Here is a 20,859-nt window from a genome sequence, read left to right on the forward strand (position 1 = left end):
TGACGTCATCGGCGAGCCGGAGGACAGAGGACGCGAGGCACACCGACCGGAGGAAGAAGACGTGGGAGAAAACCGAGGACGAGAAGAAGACGGAAAGCCAGGAGGCCAACGATCCTGTGATTCGCCGTGCCACACTCCAGAGGGAGGAGTGTGGCTTAGCCAGGTTCGGCGGCGTTGGGCGGCTTGGGTGGGGAGAAAGAGTGCCCCGAGTGTATAGTGTAAAAAGCCCCTGTACGTTCTAATCCTCTGTGTTTCCATCCTCCCTTCCTCTTCCCGATTCTATTGCCGTACCTTTCCTTCGTACCTCACTCCTCTCCTTGTTCATCCACGTATTTCACACTGGAGTGTTTGTATATACACTGGTGTCCCTCACAAACACGGGAATCCCTTGGGTGCAAGCGCGTATCAGACATAGCGACTAACGGCCTCCCTCTGTCCATTCTTTTTCATGTTGCTGGACCGGGAGACGAGAAACACCTAAAGCCCGTAGCCTTCCTGGAGCATTAACGACGCTGAGCCATCTTGCACACCCTGGAATCTGGGAGTCCTTTGAGCTGTAATCCTGCGTGCCCCGAAGTCCACCACCACGGATAAAATTGAGTTTGCGAGGGAGAGACTTACATTCCGTACCAAGAGAACCCTAAAAATAAAACCCAGTTTGAAACGATATACTGGTCAAGTGTCTGTTGAGCCACCTGTTGTTACCACTGTGAGTATCCCTAGCCCCCCTGCCCCGGCTACAGATCCAAAAGTCTAACTAATCAGTTTCTTTTACGTTACTCATTGCTACCAAAGTAAACTGAAGCACCAGGCCCTTAAATTCTAGTATGAATCCTCTAATCTCTCTGTCAGCTAGCTGTTTCATATGAAAGGCCTGGATAAACAACTAAAGATGAGCCAAGTTGGCTCAAAATCTGGGGATTTCTCCCCCTAAAATCTAATTTTCCTGTTTCATTATGAAGTCCTAAAAAATCCCATAATCATGAGGGATCACGCTCCTCTTTAAAGTTGGGAAATGAGATTCAATGGCCCCTCAATTACAAAACATATTTCACCAGCAGGGCAGCTATGTACTTTATTTCTTTATTGATATCAGACCCATACCGGAGTCATCCGGTTTCTCCGGGATTCCCTGAATCTGCAGTTTATACCTACTGGATCTATATTTTCCATCCTTCCGTTTATGCTGAACCAATTTAAGACAGTCACATTTGGCTGCCTAAGACTCCATTGTCTCTTTCACCAGTGGTTGGCTGAGATTCCACCCCTGCCAGACCTTACCCAAAAGAGCTGTCATGCTCATGCACATTGTCCATCCTGCCATTCATCAGTCTGCATCCAATAGCTGTCTTGCTGTGTATTTTTATTAATTCCTTTTTCTTTTACAATCACCAGCAGCAGTTGATGTGCCTTGTCGGATTTAGAGTCAACATCACTTTAAGAATGTAATGGGACTTAGGTTCCATCTCCTTCCTTAAGTCTATTACCTCCTCCTCCTCCATCATGAAGTCAAGAGGTCTGGTGAAAAGAGTGGTTGCTGAGAGCCCCCAGAGCATATTTAGTATATTCTAAGGTGTTATCTATCTTGAAGGATCCACCCTGTTGTTTATCAACCAGGTCCAACTTTTCACATGCCAACACCTCATTCAGTTATTGTAATTCAATCTGTAGCCCAAAGCTTTTTCCATAGTTGAACGCAAGCTTCCTTTAACTAACGGCAGCAGTGGGCACAAGGGAAGCCTGCCAAACTGCTCTCATAGTGGAAGCAACAGAAGACTGTACCTCTGCTAGCTAATGCCAGAATATTGTTGACAAAAAGGTTTCCTGACATACATATTTTGTCCTAAATTCATTTTACCAAAAAATGTTGTCCTTCGGTGTGTAGTTGTTATACCACTATTTTTAAGGGGGCTCTATTTTTGTAATATATTTGTTAGATGATGTTTAGTCCATGATATTTAGTTACTGTACCACCGCTGCCACAACTCCTTTCCAAACCTATCCCTCCTTCAGTTTTCTTAGATACTTCGCCTGTGCCCTTTGGCACATTTTTACCTTTTTCATCTTTTTTGTCAATTGGGCCTCATTAGGCCTCGCCTCAACATACAAGGTCACACTCAGCTTCTAAAGTTTCACACTCAGGGCCTGATTCTGATGCGGGTTGGAAAGCTTCCCGACCGAATCCGTTTGGAAATGGTTTCCGACCCACTCCGATCTGGAGAGTCCGACCGACGGAGTACAATGCATCCGGATGCTTCCAGATATGATTTGGTTGGACTCCCATTGACTTCAATGAGAGCATATGTTCCTAACCGCATCATAAGTGGGCCCTGGGTCGGGAAGACATGTTTCAGATCCGATTTGGAAGGAGCAAATGCCATTAGGAGGCCTTCCTAAACGCATCAGAATCAGGCCATAGGTGGGAATGCTTTCCTACCCGCACAGAATCAGGCCCTAAGTAGAGACATTAAGGATGGATCTAAACTCTAGTGCTTTGATGGATCTGCAAAATGTAGTGCTCCATTATTATTACAAAACTGAATGTTAATTGGTGTAAGCATTCTAGTTTGTTAAACTGTTGTGGTACACACATATATAAAGAGGCAACATTCATATATATTATTATTCTAATCATTAGCTTATTATGTATTTACATTAGTTAGATCATATTATCTCCATAGCCGGGGGTCTACAAGTGGTTCGGGAGGCGGGGTGGAGCGGAGGGGCACCAGGCTCTGGTCAAAAAAGCATTATGCTGATAACAGTGTGTTGTTTTCTGTGGAAAGAAATGAGCAGTAGTAAGCCGCTCTGAAATGGCCCATCACTAACATCATTTGTCATAATATCCCAGCTGGCTGTATCTCGCTAACGGTAGGGGACTCCAAATATTCTTCAAAAGATGCACCCCCATTTCTAATAATCCCTCTGTGGATACCTTTACACGTTAGTAAGGCCTGACGGACCAGAATAGTATGTTTGACAATTAGGTATTTGATTGCATTTTTAAAATAATAACATAACTTAACTGTAATGTTTAAATAAGTCTAGACATATTTGATAGGTCTGTCTGCAGTCGGGGATCTGTGAATGAGAGGTAGAGTGATTCCTTTTGCTGATCTGCAGAGAGATTATCAATTGCACGATCGAGAAACTTTCCGTTATCTGCATGCCACAAATGGGTTGTATAAAGCCATTCCTAAGAACTCAGAGGTACTGGTTTCCTCGCCTGTGGAGGATAGGTTGCTAGATGACTATCTCCCGGAGAAAGCTATCTCTTCGACTTACCGGAAAATCCTCAATCATACTCCAGGCACTCAGGATAAGCTGCGTGCTAAATGGGCTGATGATGTTGGAGATCTGTATGATGACGATTGGAAAGAGGCGCTGGAATCCCCTCGCGAGGTAGCAATCCGATTCAGACTCATACAACTTACATTTTTGCATAGGACGTATTACACCAGCTCTGTATTGGTCAAGATGGGTGTGCTGGGTTCCCCTGCATGCTACGTGGCTGCGGCCTAGATGGTACTTATGTACACTAATAGTGGTACTGCCCTGTCCTATGAGAGGATTGGGAAAAAGTTATTGCTGGTATGACTCATGTCTGTAATTTCAAAATAGACGACTCCCCCTGGATGTGTCTCCTTAATATTTTGGGCGCAACAGATTTGTCACATACCGAGAAGTTGTGGGTTACACTGGAGTTCAGCTGTGTTATAAAGATTGGGAGTCAGACATGGATTGGTGCATGCAGGCTGAGAAGATGGTTTATGAAAGTAGGGGTTGTCCACAAAAATGGTCCAAAATATGGAGTCCAAGGAACGAATGTAGAGGTCTGTTGTGCACCTCTGTTGTCCTCCCTCCTCCCTAGTGGTAGACGATGAAGATATTTAATTGCTTTGAATATGGAACGACAATGTAGGTTCTTTTGTAAAGTTTCCTAACACCTAAATGTATATGTCAGGATTAGCTTCGCAGGATTCAGATGCAGTAGAATAAAGGACCATCTCCTGATATCACCAAGCACCCTGACATGGGGTTCCCCCCCAGGGTCTTCGAGTTATCAAGCGAGGGACACCAGGTAGGGGAGGGGTCAGCAGGGACAAAGGCTCTGAAAAGACATAAACAAAACAATAAGATACACATACACATAAACTACTCTCATGCATTCTCGCTAAAACACAGATGTCATCAATACCTGATTGTCCTCTGTATAAGCTTAGAACAAAACACCATATGACACCCTGAAACACCATCTGATGGGGAAAGCAGAATAATGCATCAGTGGATAGCCAATCATTACCATACACTCAATATCACTGTTATCTCCAGACCCCTACCCTGCTTCTGATTCATCTGAACCTTGCAGGACCACTTGTATCAACAGGAAAATAGTAGAACGTGAAAGCAGCCAGACAAGGTTGAAGGCACCCCGACAGCAGGCTGCTTAACAGTATTTCACTAAATCCAACTCTGGAATACCAGTTCTGTGACCCCCTACCTAGGAAGATGGTATTGTGTAAATAAATGAAGCAAAAGAAAACGCTGTTACTTTCACAGCCAAAGCAATGGAAAGTGATTCCGATAAATATCCTTATGCAACAATAACCTGCGGTTGCGACCACCGCTAAGCTCCGCTTTACAAAATATGAGGAAGGTCCCAAGATACAGACGGTGTTGCGCTGCAGCCACAAGCAGTAACCCGCTGTAATTTCCACTAAACAATTAGACAAAAATCAAAGGAAAGCAGACGGCGTTACGCTGCCTTCCTAGCACGCTGTAACCCGCTGCAATGTCATTATCAGATAAAGTTCAATCATGCCCACACACACGGAGTTACGCGGCAGAAGGCTCGCTGTAACCCGCTGTGCTCCATTGAAGGGATCCGCAAGACGCCAGAACCCACTGACTGCCTCAAACCAACAGAGGAGAGGCGGTGCCTAACGCAGGCACTGTTCCGTGGTACTCACGGACAAACACCAACTGTCTCAGCATACCGAACCGGCAGGTCCCAGACGCTCCTCCGGTTGCTGCAACTCTACACCAACCCGGCACGAACACAAACAGGAAGGAATTACGCGCACCAACTCGCGCGTATAGACAGGTTTTTACACTTCCTGTCATACCCATGGCATCATGGGAAGTGTAGTTCTATTACTCCCGATGCCGCGCGAAGGCTGATTCCTGACAGTACATCCCCCTTCCTATCGCCCCCTCGGCCCCGGTTTGGCCAGGAACCGGCGATGGAACGAACGAACAGCCGCAGGGGCATGCACATCCCGACATGTTTCCCAGGAATCGTCTTCAGCTGTATACCCTTTCCAGGACACCAGGTACCACAACACCCCCCTGCGTATCTTGGAATCTTTAATGCATCTGACCTCATATTCCAGGCCCCCATCACACAACACAGGAGGAGGAGCTCGGCGTCTAGCGCTTACAGCAGGTTTCAACAGACTGCAATGAAAGACGGGGTGTATTCTCAAAGTCCCGGGCAAGCGCAGTTTGAAAGCCACAGGATTGATGCGTTTCACCACCGTATAAGGCCCAATGAACCTGGGATGAAATATGCTGCGCAGCTTAAACTTGATATTTTTTGTTGACAGCCATACCTTGTCTCCCACCTGGTATTGGGGCCCGTCATGTCGATGCCTGTCCTTCCCCTTCTTATATACCTCCTTAGCCTGAATCAAATGCTGTCTCACCTTTTTCTGTAGGTTTTGCAGTTTCCTGACTTCCATCAATACTCTAGGCTGATTACTCACTTCTGCTGGGATAGTGATAGGCAGTACCTTAGCATCGAACCCATAGGTGGCATGGAAGGGAGACAGACCAATTGAACTGTGCCAGGAATTGTTATAAGCCAGTTCTGCCATCCACAACATGTCCACCTGATTCCTGAGCGTCTTTGGCATAACACCTCAAGTATTTTTTCAGAGTCTGGTTTAATCTCTCTGTCTGCCCATCCGTTTGTGGATGGAAGGAGGTTGATAGGGAAGAATCTATGTGCAGAGCCTTACACCTTACATACATGACCTTGGTGTACCTGTGGATTTGCTGAACGGATCAAAATGTCGTCTATATAGACCACGACAAACAAATCCACGAAGTCTTTCAGTGCATCGTTTAGAAAGAATTGGAATGCTGCAGGAGCATTGCAAAGTCCAAAAGGCATGACCTTATATTCATACAGCCCGTACCTGGTTTTGAAAGCTGTTTTCCATTCATCCCCACTTCTTATCCTTACCAAATGATACGCCCCTCTCAAATCCAGTCTTGTGTAGATCTGGGCCTCCTTCACCTGATCCAGTAGCACCGGAATCAGGGGTAATGGATATCTGTTTCTCATTGTGTTCTTATTGAGAACTCTATAGTCTACACAAGCCCTCAGATCACCATTCGCTTTGGAAATAAAGAAAAGAGGCATTGCTGCGGGAGACCTGGATGGCTGTATGAAACCTAGTGCAAGATAGAGGTCCAACTACCCCCTTAAATGCTTGGTTTCAGGTTCAGAAAGCGCATATACCCTGCATGATGGAATAGTGGTCCCCTCAATCAGATCGATACGGCAATCGTACTCCCTATGGGGGGGGCAGGATCTCAGCCATCTTTTCGCTAAACACATCCTCATACTGTATGTATTCCAAGGGTAACAATACATCCTTCTCTTCTGCGGTAGCAACCACATATGCCCGAGACAAAGCTGTAACAGCTACCTGATGCAGCGAGAACACATGGTCTATGCATTCCTCAGATGAGAACGTGATGGTTTTAGTCTTCCATTCTATGATGAGATTATGGAAGCACAACCACTACATACCCAGAATCACCTCGTACTGAGGTGCCTCTATTATGTTCATGGCCAGGCTCTCGGTATGTCTCTCTGTAACCATTTTGTATGTTAACACTACCGTTTCTGTCCGTTCCACTATCAACCCTGATTTTAGAGGTTGTCCATCGACAGTAAACACTTCCTCCGCCTTTCCCAACCTCACCCTGTGTATGCCCAACCTGGATACCAGGCCACTGTCAATGAAGTTGCCGGTGGCGCCAGAATCCAACATCACTTGTACTTGGTGTGTCTTGTGTTTGTATGTTAGATCCATGAGTATTTTCATGTGTGTCTCACTGTCCACTAGCGCCAATGCAGTCAGGGAAGGTAACTGCATTCCTGGACCTGACATCCCCCTCTCTGTTGGTTCGCTGTTCTGAGATGGGCTATAGGACGAGGACACAGCTACTTTCTTGCCACTAGACCCATATTCAGAGGTTCTGGGTTTGTTAGGACACTCTCTTACGAGGTGCCCTCTCTTTCCACAATACATGCATAACCCTTGCATGCGTCCAGTGTTTCTTTCCTCTCTAGATAGGGCAGGTCTAACTGCACCTATTTCCATAGGTTCTACTCCCACATCAGGAGAGGAGATAGGTTTACGAGAGAGCCTGTCTTACCTGTAAGACCCCCTGTCGCATCTTCTTCTGTCCCCGCCTCTATCAACCATCCTGCCATCTAATCTCAGGGTCAAATTTTTCATAGCAGCACAAGTGGTAGGTTGGGGATCTATCTGGGCGATAACATCCTTAAGCTCATCTCTTAGGCCCTGATAAAATAACGACATCCGTTTCTCTTCGGGCCACTCAGTCTCTGCTATCAGCCTGTTAAAGGTGGTTAAGTAGGTGATCAGATCTTTTCTCCCCTGTTTCAACTCCAGCAATTCCCTATCTGCGCTGAATGTGGTGGCTCTACGGTCGAACACCCGCTCAAATTCAGCCTTAAAAGCAGCCCAATCTGATAAAATGTGATCATTGTTTCTTACCAAGGGAACTGCCCAATTAGCCGCATCTCCGACTAAATAAGAAATGGCAAATGCAACTCGTGAGTGGTTATTCGGGAAAGAGGCGGGTTTGCAGGAGAAGTGTAACATGATCTGTGTTAGGAACACCTTCACTTTGGAAGGATCACCGGAGTACCTCTCCGGGCTAGCCAGAGGAATGGGAGGAGGGACAGTCACCTGAATCTAAGAGGCCCCTGTGCTTGCATCGAACGGATTCCTGGACATTCTCTCAACCTTTTCTTTTAATGCAGTGGCTTCTGCTTTGGAAGAAGCCAACTCCTGTTGTACTAACAGAAGAGCCTGCAGCACATCATCCATGGTGGCCATTATTCCACTACAACCGAACCGGGCGAAGCATATGACTTGGGCGCGTAATTCTGTCAGGATTAGCTTCGCAGGATTCAGATGCAGTAGAATAAAGGACCATCTCCTGATATCACCAAGCACCCTGACATGGGGTTTCCCCCCAGGGTCTTCGAGTTATCAAGCGAGGGACACCAGGTAGGGGAGGGGTCAGCAGGGACAAAGGCTCTGAAAAGACATAAACAAAACAATAAGATACACATACACATAAACTACTCTCATGAATTCTCGCTAAAACACAGATGTCATCAATACCTGATTGTCCTCTGTATAAGCTTAGAACAAAACACCATATGACACCCTGAAACACCATCTGATGGGGAAAGCAGAATAATGCATCAGTGGATAGCCAATCATTACCATACACTCAATATCACTGTTATCTCCAGACCCCTACCCTGCTTCTGATTCATCTGAACCTTGCAGGACCACTTGTATCAACAGGAAAATAGTAGAACGTGAAAGCAGCCAGACAAGGTTGAAGGCACCCCGACAGCAGGCAGCTTAACAGTATTTCACTAAATCCAACTCTGGAATGCCAGCTCTGTGACCCCCTACCTAGGAAGATGGTATTGGGTAAATAAATGAAGCAAAAGAAAACGCTGTTATTTTCACAGCCAAAGCAATGGAAAGTGATTCCGATAAATATCCTTATGCAACGGTAACCTGCGGTTGCGACCACCGCTAAGCTCCGCTTTACAAAATATGAGGAAGGTCCCAAGATACAGACGGTGTTACGCTGCAGCCACAAGCAGTAACCCGCTGTAATGTCCACTAAACAATTAGACAAAAATTAAAGGAAAGCAGACGGCGTTTCGCTGCCTTCCTAGCACGCTGTAACCCACTGCAATGTCATTATCAGATAAAGTTCAATCATGCCCACACACACGGCATTACGCGGCAGAAGGCTCGCTGTAACCCGCTGTGCTCCATTGAAGGGATCCGCAAGACGCCAGAACCCACTGACTGCCTCAAACCAACAGAGGAGAGGCGGTGCCTAACGCAGGCACTGTTCCGTGGTACTCACGGACAAACACCAACTGTCTCAGCATACCGATCCGGCAGGTCCCAGACGCTCCTCCGGTTGCTGCAACTCTACACCAACCCGGCACAAACACAAACAGGAAGGAATTACGCGCACCAACTCGCGCATATAGACAGGTTTTAACACTTCCTGTCATACCCATGGCATCATGGGAAGTGTAGTTCTATTACTCCATATGCCGCGCGAAGGCTGATTCCTGACAGTATATGTTTGTCGTGTTTTGAGCCTTTTGTATTGTGAGATTATAGTAATGTAATGTCTTGATTTGGTTTGTATGGTTTTATGTTTTATTTTGAATAAAAAGATTTAACAAAAATAAATAATAAGTCTAGACATATTTAAGCATTGCCAGTATAATAGAATAATTGTACATTTTTTTTAAGGTGGCCCGGCCGATAATTAATTTTTTCCACTGAGGTATGCCGCATTAAAAAGTCTGTAGACCACTGCCATAGACCTTACTGGGAGTAGACCGGTTATCCAACGTTTTTTCGCCTTATACAAAGTGATGTTGCTTTCAATGTGCTTTTACATTTTCCTTTCTGTTGGAGGTGACTAACAATCAAGGATAGCTATAAGAATAGCTCATTGTTTTGCTTTGAGAAAGGTTCGCTCACTGCACTACTTGTTATGATTTAATCTCTTTTTTGGGATGGGGAGTATCATTTTGTACCAGGCAGACCACACTACTGATATCTTCAAGACCCTGCAACTGTGTGCGTCTTTGTTCAGTGGTGAGAAGCAAGAGGAGTCTACCTACTCCCAGAAGACGGTGCTAACTGATTGGCTACATTGGGTGGGAGTAGTGGGAGAAAGTTCTAGAAGAGTGTGGTGTTATTTAATTGTGTGTATCAGATTAGTTAGCAGTTCCTGACCTGATTTCTCTTAGGAACGACTTTTCCCTAACTGATTTCTCCCATACATTGTTCTTGGGCTTGTCTCTTGAACATCTCTGCCTATTTCAATGAACCTTACTTTGGTTAATGTGAGACTGACACCTCTGCTTAGAATTTCCCTTTGCAACATTTGATGTTTTCTTTAGATTAGGGAAGTTCCTTTATGGAACCTATACTAACTCTATTTTGCCTCTTGTATCTTGTGATGATTTGTATTGCCATCTACATATTATTTAACTTCAATTTGAACAATAGTTTTAATATATGCTTACTTCTTAAACTAGTTTATTGACTGGCTAAGTATTGTAACCTTGAGAAATTCTGCTAATAAACCATCAGGGTTTGGGAACCATCGAGTGACGTAACGAAATTGAGTGGGCCCCCCTGCAAAGCACATGGAGGCCCCTTCCCCCAGCAGCCCAGCCCACCGCCTACCACTTTGCCCCACCACCCAAAAATCTGGTATATTTTGATTTGAAACCGCCAACATTTAATGAAATGCCTCTATATTATCTTGCTCAAAGTTCTAATAAGAAAGTGTGAAACACTCTTAACATTTAAACTATGCCTTTTGTAAGATTATTGTCAAGAGCAGATCATTTAACTGAGACAGCAATCAGAACAATGCCAAGGAGCGGTCCTATTGTCTTAGTGACTGCCTATTGCTGAAGAACAAAGAACAACTATGTCAAGTCCGAATGCAAATTTACATTGATGGACAATAACTTGAAACTGTGAACTACCAACCCAAACCTGCAATTTCATAGATTTGAATGACAAAATACATGAATAGCACACAAGATATAACTCAGTATCCTGAGAAATCCAAGCAAAATAGACTGGTGAATTATCTGCATGCCACACTAGGGTTGTGCATGATAATAACATGAACTGAGGAAGCAATTTCAATTCCTACCATCATGTCTTCATTAGTAAGCAGGACAAAACAGAAAGTACAAAAGGCGGAGGATGGAAAATGGTTTGGATGCTTCAGAATATTAATGTAGATGTTTGTCTGTTTGAATTTATAATTTCTGTAGTGTAAACCATGTTAATTACAAGATTTAAGGCATGCGTATTACAGACAAGTGCAAGCAACACCATAAATAACACACGATGTAGAATAAAAACAAACCATATCAACAAGTACCTAATGACAGAATCTATGCAAATTGTAGTTGGTAAAGAAAGAAAAGTCCAAATACTTTCAAAGTGCATAATAAAACAATCACCAGCCCAGCAGTATACAAAAATCAAGCATGTTTAGTAAAACAATCCCCCTTTCTTCTTGTGTCAAGGTGAAAATACTTTCAAAGTGCATGATAAAAACAAGTTCAACAGTATGCAAAAATAAAGCCAGGTTAGTCAAACAATTCCCTATTTGGTGTGTGCATAAAGGCACACATATTTCAAACCAACTGGTAAACAATAACAAGTACAGCAACATACAATAATCCAACCAGTTTAGGGAAACAATTCCATTTTTGAAGGCACACATATGTCAAAGTGACTGGTAAAACAATAACAAGTAAAGCAGACAGCAGCATAGAAAAATCAAACATATTTAGTAAAACGAAGTCCCCTATTGTTTGCGCATGAAGGCACAAATATTTAAAAGTGACTGGTACAGCAATGACAAGCCTAGCAGGTTAACATTAAACCAGTCTAGATGAATAATGCCCCTTTTATTTGTGCATATAAGCGCAAATATTAAAAAGTGATTGGCAAAATAATAACACGCTCAGCAGCAAAATAAACATACCTGGCCACTCAAATGATGCCCCTTTTGTCTGTGCAAAAGAAAGTGTCAAGGAGGGGCATATATGTCAGGTTAAACTGAATACATTTCTTCTTGCCTCTATAAACGTTTCTTCAGAATATTGAGGTAGCCTATATATATATATATATATACACACAATATTTAAAGTATGATATACTGGCAGAATGAATACCATATTAATTACTGCGTCCTCATGGGATTCAAAGGACAGACACATTTTAAAATCACACTATGAGTAGGAACTGTACTTGCAGGAGCATGAAGACATTATTTATAGAGTTTGAAGGCTGGTACAGCAGAAAACAATACTTAAAAAGTGGACACAAGGCTGAAGGCTACTTACACCAGGAAGGGTGAACGGCAAATTAGACTGGTGGCTGAAGACTACTACTGCTTGGTTCACTGAATTGGAGAGATGTATTTGACCGAAAGAATGTTTGCCTCTTTGCCTTTCTTCGTGCAGACTCTTCTGTTAGAACTCTCAATGCTTAAAGGTGCAAGGCATGACAGCCTTTCCTGCGTCATTGTTCTCCGGAGATAATTCTTGATCAATTTACATTTTGAAAATGACCTTTCTGCACTGGCTACAGTAACTGGAATTGTATGAAAAAGTTTCAGTGCTGTTGCAACATCCGAAACACTGGGCAGAATTGCATCGATTCTCAAAAATAAAAGGTCAGCCAGATCCTTTATTGTGCCACCTGAGATAAGTTGTAATTGTTCTTTCAACACAGATGTTAATGAGATGAGTTGTTGTGGAAACGCTAGGAACAAGACTTTTTCATAGTGAGGTGCCAGGCTCAGGGCTGCTTCAAACAACTCCTCACTTGCTCTGAGGATTTCTGAAGGCATCATGAAATGAGAGTGTTGTATTATGGTGTTCATACCAGCAAAACATGTTTTTATCTGATTACCAATAATATCTATGGAGACATAAAACAGACACCCTAACATTGTCTTTGGAATTGCATAACCTTTGGTCTTCACAGTTTTCAAGTGCTTTTTAGGTCTTGATCTCTGCCAATGCGCTTGCGCATTGCAGATGTCGAGACATATAGAGGTAGAACAGGGAAGCTGACCAAGAGGGCGTTGGCAGGCGGATTACACAGAGTGCATGTGCCCGTGCACGCGCTTGCCATTTGCTCCCCGAGCTGCCTCGCATCATCACATCAGATGCCGAGAGCTTCACACTTCAAAGGAAGGCTCTCCCCGCCCCCTCGGTGCAATGCCACTTCCAGAATCAGCCCTCCTCCCAGAACTGCCTGTCCTTCAAAAGCAGCTTGTTCAACTTTCAAAAGAACGATGAGTCAGCCTAAGGAACAGACGGTACTCTCAGCTCAATCTATTTTTTCACTTAAAATCACAATTTAAAACATTTATAAAAGTATATATTTAACATTTTCCTTGTTCCAAGAGAATACATTTGCCTCCTTTGTTAAGGTCAGACCCTAGTAACTGTATTTAAACATGCCTGCCATCTACCTCACTCACTCTCTCTCTCACACTCTCTCACACACATACTCTCTCTCACAGACACACTCTCTCTCACACACAGTACAGCCTTTTACCGCCACCACTCTACCACTCTCTCCACCAACACTCTACCACTCTGTCCGCCACCACTCTATCCGCCACCACTCTATCCGCTACCACCCTATCCACCACCACTCTATGCACCACCACTCCAGCGCCCACACTCTAGCACCCACACTCTAGCGCCCACACTCTAGCGCCACCACTCTAGCGCCACCACTCTAGCACCACCATTCTACCTGCTCACCACTCTACCAGCCCACCACTCTACCCGCCCACCACTCGATCCACCACCAATCGATCCACCACCACTTGATCAGCCACCACTTGATCAGCCACCACTCGATCCGCCACCACTCGATCCGCCACCACTCGATCAAACTCCACCCTCCAAATCCAAAACAACCTTCCAACACCACCCTACAACTCCACCCTCCAAACCCTCCCTCCTAATCCACCCTCCAACTCCACCCTCCAAAATGACCCTCCAACTCCACACTCCAACTCCAACCTCAAAATCCATCCTCAAAATCCACAATCCAAGTACTACTACACCCTCCAAATCTACCCTCCAACTACACCCTCTATCTCCACCATCCAACTACACCCTCCAACTCAACACTCCAAATACACCCTCCAACTCCACCTTCCAACTCCACCCTCCAACTACAAATCCACCCTCCAACACCACGACCAAAAACACCATCCAACTCCACCTTCCAACTCCACTGTCCAACTCCACCCTCCAACTCAAACATCCAAATCCACCCTCCAAATCCACCCTCCAACTACAACTCCAGCCTCCAAATCCACCCTACAAATCCACCCTCCAAATCCACCTGCAAACTACAACTACAGACTCCCACTCCACTCTCCCACTCCACCCTCCAACTCCACCCTCCAACTCCAGCCTCAAACTCTACCCTCCAACTCCAGCCTCAAACTCCACCCTCCAACTCCACCCTCCAACTCCAACTCCACCCTCCAAATCCAACTCCACCCTCCAAATCCAACTCCACCCTCCAACTCCACCCTCCAAATCCACCCTCCAACTCCAACCTCCAACTCCAACTCCACCCTCCAACTCCACCCTCAAAATCCACACTCTAACTACACCCTCAAAATCCACCCTCAAAATCCACACTCTAACTCCACCATGCAAATCCACCCTCAAAATCCACCCTCAAAATCCTCCCTCCAAATCCATTCCCAACTCCACCCTCCAAATCCAACTCCACCCTCCAAATCCAACTCCACCCTCCAAATCCAACTCCAGCCTCAAAATCCAACTCCAGCCTCCAACTCCACCCTCAAAAACCAAATCCAAATTCACCCTCAAAATTCAACTCCACCCTCAAAATCCAAATCCACCCTCAAACTCCACCATACAACTCCAACCTCCAAATCCACCATCCAACCCCAACTCCACCATCAAACTCCTACCCTCCAAATACATCCAAATACAAATCCACCATCCAACTCTACCCTCCAACTCCACCCTCCAATTCCACCCTTCAACTCCACCCTCCACCCTCCAACTCCAACTCCACCCTCCAACTCCAACTCCACCCTCCAACTCCACCCTCCAACTCCAACTCCACCTTCCAAATCCAACTCAACCATCCAACTCCATCCTCTACCCTCCAACTCCACTCTCCAACTCCAAATCCAGGCTCCAACTCCACCCTCCAACTCCACCCTACAAATCCACCCTCCAACGCCACCCTCCAACTCCACCCTCCAACTCTACCCTCCAACTCCAAATCCTACATCCAAATCCACCATCCAACTTTACCCTCCAAATCCACCCTCCAAATCCAACTCCACCCCAACTCCACCCTCCAAATCATCCCTCCAACTCCACCCTCCAAATCATCCCTCCAACTCTACCCTCCAAATCATCCCTCCAACTCCACCCTCCAAATCCACCCTCCAAATCATCCCTCTAACTCCACCTTCCAAATGATCCCTCCAAATCCACCCTCCAAACCCACCCTCCAACTCCACCCTCAAAATCAAAAGCCAACTCCACCCTCCAAATCAAAAGCCAACTCTACCCTCCAACTCCACCATCCAACCACACCATCCAAATTAAAATCCTACATCCAAATCCAAATCCACCCTCCAACTCCACCCTCCAATTCCACCCTCCAACCCCACCCTCCAACTCCAACCTCCAAATCAAAAGCCACCTCCACCCTGCAAACTCCACCCTCCAAATCAAAAGCCAACTCCACCCTCTAACTCCACCCTCCAACTCCACCCTCCAACTCCACCATCCAACTCCGCCATCCAAATCAAAATCCTACATACAAATACAAATCCACCATCCAACTCTATTCTCCAAATTCACCCTTCAAATCCAACTCCACCCTCCAACTCCACCCTCCAACTCCAAATCCTACATCCAAATCCACCATCCAACTCTACCCTCCAAATCCACCCTCCAAATCCAACTCCACCCTCCAAATCATCCCTCCAACTCCACCCTCCAAATCATCCCTCCACCCTCCAAAGTATCCCTACAGCTCCACCCTCCAAATCCACCCTCCAACTCCACCCTCCAAATCAAAAGCCAACTCCACCCTCCAACTCTACCATCCAACTACACCATCCAACTCCACCATCCTACATACAAATCCTACATCCAAATCTAAATCCACCATCCAACTCTACCCTCCAAATCCACCCTCCAAATCCAACTCCACCCCCAACTCCACCCTCCAACTCCACCCCCAACTCCACCCTCCAACTCCACCCTCCAACTCCACCTTCCAACTCCAACTCCACCCCCAAAATCAAAAGCCACCTCCACCCTCCAAATCAAAAGCCAACTCCACCCTCCAAAACAAAAGCCAACTCCACCCTCCAACTCCACCCTCCAATTCCACCATCCAACTACACCATCCAACTCCACCATCCAAACCAAAATCCTACATACAAATCCAAATCCACCATCCAACTTTACCCTCCAAATCCACCCCCAACTCCACCCCCAACTCCACCCTCCAACTCCACCCTCCAACTCCACCCTCCAAATCAAAAGGAACCTCCACCCTCCAACTCCACCCTCCAAATCAAAAGCCAACTCCACCCTCCAACTCCATCTCCCCTCTTCAAATCCAACTCCACCCTCCAAATCCAACCCAGTGTTGTTTGTAATATCAATACATGTAAGCCACATAAATACAACACATATTGCAATACAAATGCTATAGGTGTCACATTTGCAAAAGTTATAACTATTACCGTTGTAAATGACAAAGCAATTATTTTCACTATTTTCCACAACAAAACATTTTTAAAAATTGGTCTTTTACAATAGCAATAGCTCAAACTTTGCAAATGAGAAACATATTGCATTGCATTTTAACACCCTGTTAACTTCTGCTGATCTGATGCTCTCTTTCACCACACCTCCTTCTCTAACTTTCTATTCTATTCTCTTCTCCTGTGCTGTGCTGATCTGCTGCTCTCTTCCACCCCACCTCCTTATTTTACTCCCTGTTCTCTTCTGCTGTGCTGATCTGTTACTCTCTTCCAACAAACTCCTTCTCTAACTCCCTTTTCTCTTCTCCGGTACTGATCTGCTGTTCTCTTACACCCCACCTCCTTCTCTAATTTCCCAGTTCTCTTCTCCTGTGCTAATCTGCTGCTCTCTTCCACCCCGCCTCCTTCTTTAACTCACTTGTCTCTTCTGCTGTGCTAATCTGATGCTCTCTTCTACCTCACCTCCTTCTCTAACTCCCTGTTCTCTTCTCTTCTCCTGTGCTAATCTGCTGCTCTCTTCCACACCACCTCCTTCTTTAACTCCCTGTTCTCTTTTGCTGTGCTGATCTCATGCTCTCTTACACCCACCTCCTTCTCTAATTCCCTGTTCTCTTCTATTTTCCCGTACTAATCTACTGCTCTATTACACCGCCTCAATCTGTAACTCCCTGTTCTCTTTTGCTGTGCTGATCTGCTGCTCTCTTCCACCTCACCTCCTTCTCTAATTCCCTGTTCTCTTCTCTTCTCCTGTGCTGATCTGATGCTCTCTTCCCACCACCTCCTTCTCTAATTCCCTGTTCTCTTCTATTCTCCTGTGCTGATCTGCTGTTCTCTTCCACCCGCCTCCTTCTTTAACTACTTGGCCTCTTCTCCTGTGCTGATCTGCTGCTCTCTTCCACCCCACCTCCTTCTTTAACTCCCTGTTCTCTTCTCCTGTGCTGATCTGCTGTTATCTTCCACCCACCTTCTTCTTTAACTACCTGTTCTCTTCTCCTGTGCTGATCTGCTGCTCTCTTCCACCCCACCTCCTTCTTTAACTCCCTGTTCTCTTTTCCTGTGCTGATCTGCTGTTCTCCTCCACCCACCTCCTTCTTTAACTCCCTGTTCTCTTCTCCTGTGCTGTTCTGCTGCTCTCTTCCACCCTCCTCCTTCGTTAACTCCCTGTTCTCTTCTCCTGCGCTGATCTGCTGCTTTCTAAAACCCGCCTCCTTCTTTAACTCCCTGTTCATTTCTCCTGTGCTGATCTGCTGCTCTCTTCCACCCACCTCCTTCTTTAACTCCCTGTACTCTTCTCCTCTGATAATCTTTAAGCTATCTTCCATCCGCCTACTTCTTTAACTCCCTTTTCTCTTCTCCTGTGCTGATCTGCTGTTCTCGTTCACCCGCCTCCTTTTCTAACTCCCTTTTATCTTCTCCTGTGCTGATCTGCTGTTCTCTTTCACCCGCCCCCTTCTCTAACTCCCTTTTCTCCTCTCCTGTGCTAAATTGCTGTTCTTTTTCACCCCGCCCCCTTATCTAACTCACTGTTCTCTTCTCCTGTGCTAATATGTTGTTCTCTTCCACCTTGTTCCTTACTTAACTCCCTGTTCTCTTCTCATGTGCTTATCTGCTTCTCTCTTCCACCCACCTCCTTATTTAACTACATATTCTCTTCTCCTGTGCTGATCTGCTGCTCTCTTCCACCCGCCTCCTTCTTTAACTCCATCTTCTCTTCTCCTGTGCTGATCTGCTGCTCTCTTCCACCCCGCATCCTTCTTTAACTCCATGTTTTCTTCTCCTGTGCTGATCTACTGCTCTCTAAAACCCGTCTCCTTTTTTAACTCCATGTTCTCTTCTCCTGTGCTGATCTGCTGCTCTCTTCCACCCGCTTCCTTATTTAACTCCATGTTCTCTTCACCTGAGCTGATCTGCTGCTCTCTTCCACCCGCCTCCTTCTTTAACTTCCTGTTCTGTTCCCCCATCCTGATCTGCTTCTCTCTTCCACCCCGCCCCCTTCTCCAAAACCCTGTTCTCTTCTCCCGTGCTGATCTGCTGTTCCCTTCCACCGCCTACTTCTCTAACTCCCTGTTCTCTTCTCTTCTCCTGTGCTGATCTGCTGCTCTCTTTCACCCGCCTCCTTCTTTAACTCCCTGTTCTGTTCTCCCATTCTGATCTGCTGCTCTCTTCCACCCGCCCCTTTTCCAAAACCCTGTTCTCTTCTCCCGTGCTGATCTGCTGTTTCCTTCCACCGCCTACTTCTCTAACTCCATGTTCTCTTCTCCTGTGCTGATCTGCTGATCTCTTCAACACGCATCCTTCTTTAACTCCCTGTTCTCTTATAATATGCTGATCTGCTGCTCTCTTCCACATACATACTTCTGTAACCGCACACTCACATACATACAACCATGCACGCACACACATACAACAACACACATACAACCACACAAACACAACCACACACATCTATCTATCGCCCTCACTCTATCTATCGCCCTCCCTCCATCTATCTATCGCCCTCACTCCATCTACCTATCGCCCTCACTCCATCTATCTATTGCCCTCACTCTATCTATCTATCTATCGCCCTCACTCTATCTATCTATTGCCCTCACTCTATCTATCTATCGCACAACAACAGCATCACTCAGGGGCACCACAGCATCACTCAGGGGCACTACTATGCGCTGCCACAGCATCACTTGTCGCCACCACAACATCACTCAGCGCCACCACAGTATCAATCTGTGCAAACATTCAACAACAACTGGTTCAAATATGTTCTCTCAATGTTTCAAGCTTTATTACAAATGTCACAAAAAATGTTGATATTTCACTGCTGTTCTTATATTTTAGTCACAAAAAAATACACTGAACATAATCTTCACAAAAGTTATTTACAAAACTTTAAGCTATTGCCATTATAAATTACAATAACTTTTATTTAAGTATTAATTATTTAAAAAATAAGAAACATTGTTATTTGTAAAATCAATACTTCTAAGTCATGTAAAAACAAAACATGTTGCCTAAAAAATGCTATAGGTGTCACATTGTCAAAAAATAAAAGTATTAGCATTGTAAATGACAAAGCTATTAATTTCACAATTTAAAAAAAACCACATACATAACAAATTTGTCAGGTACAGGACAAAAACTCAAACTTTCCTAATGCGCGACCTATTGCATTGCAAATGCTTGTTTTACGTTGTGGTCGTTTTGTGTAAAATGCAATTGAATGTCCCATGCAGCTGCAAAGTGAAGATGCTGAGCTTTTAACATCTTCAAACTGTTCCCTGAAACTGGCTAACGTATTAGCTGCACTACTTAGCATAATTGATGCTTGTAAAAGGTCCAGATCTTTAGACTGAAACAGTTTGGACACAATATCCATTGTCTCCAGCGCTTTGGACTGGATTACAATCATTAACACAAACTCGAAAGTTGTCATGCACTTCCTAAGACCCTGAGCTTTTGTGCGTTCGTCAACCTTTTTAGACTGCAGTAAAATGGTAGTGAGTGCTTTCATGGTATCAATAAAACCATATCGTTGAGCAAGGAGTGCATCTCGTCTAGTCTCTTTAGTGTTCGCTTTGAATGAGTCGTTCTCTCTTTTGTAATTGTAAGTAGTTCCCACCGTTTGGTGCTGTGACTGAAAAATAAATATACTTTCTATAGAATGTCATAAAAATCAGTAATTTCAGGAATTTGCATGCAGGCATCATTCAACAGTAAATTTAGATTATGAGTGGCACAGTGTACATAGACTGCATTGGGTTATTTATGTCGTATTCTTGTTTGCACTCCACTATATATACCAATCATTGTGTTGGCACCATCATATCCCGACCTCTACATTTATTAGGCACTAGGCCTTTGTCCCTATGATGTTTACAAGTTCTGTTGCTATCCCCTCAGCACTTTGGCCTGTGATATTATGGAAGCCAACATAGCGTTAATTAATTTTGACTTCAGTTGGAATTTCTTCAGTATTAAGGAAGGGTGTTACATTGTAGAAGTGGGATTCTTTTCTATGTGCCACCAGTGCAGGGTCACCCTTTGTCTATGGGTTCTCAAATGAGGATCGACACTGGAGTGAAATCAAAGACAAATTTATTATACTCAAGAGCAGGGCTTCCTCATACAGACACTGCAAGT

Source organism: Lissotriton vulgaris, chromosome 6, assembly GCF_964263255.1.
Source record: "Lissotriton vulgaris chromosome 6, aLisVul1.2, whole genome shotgun sequence".
Taxonomy (NCBI): domain Eukaryota; kingdom Metazoa; phylum Chordata; class Amphibia; order Caudata; family Salamandridae; genus Lissotriton; species Lissotriton vulgaris.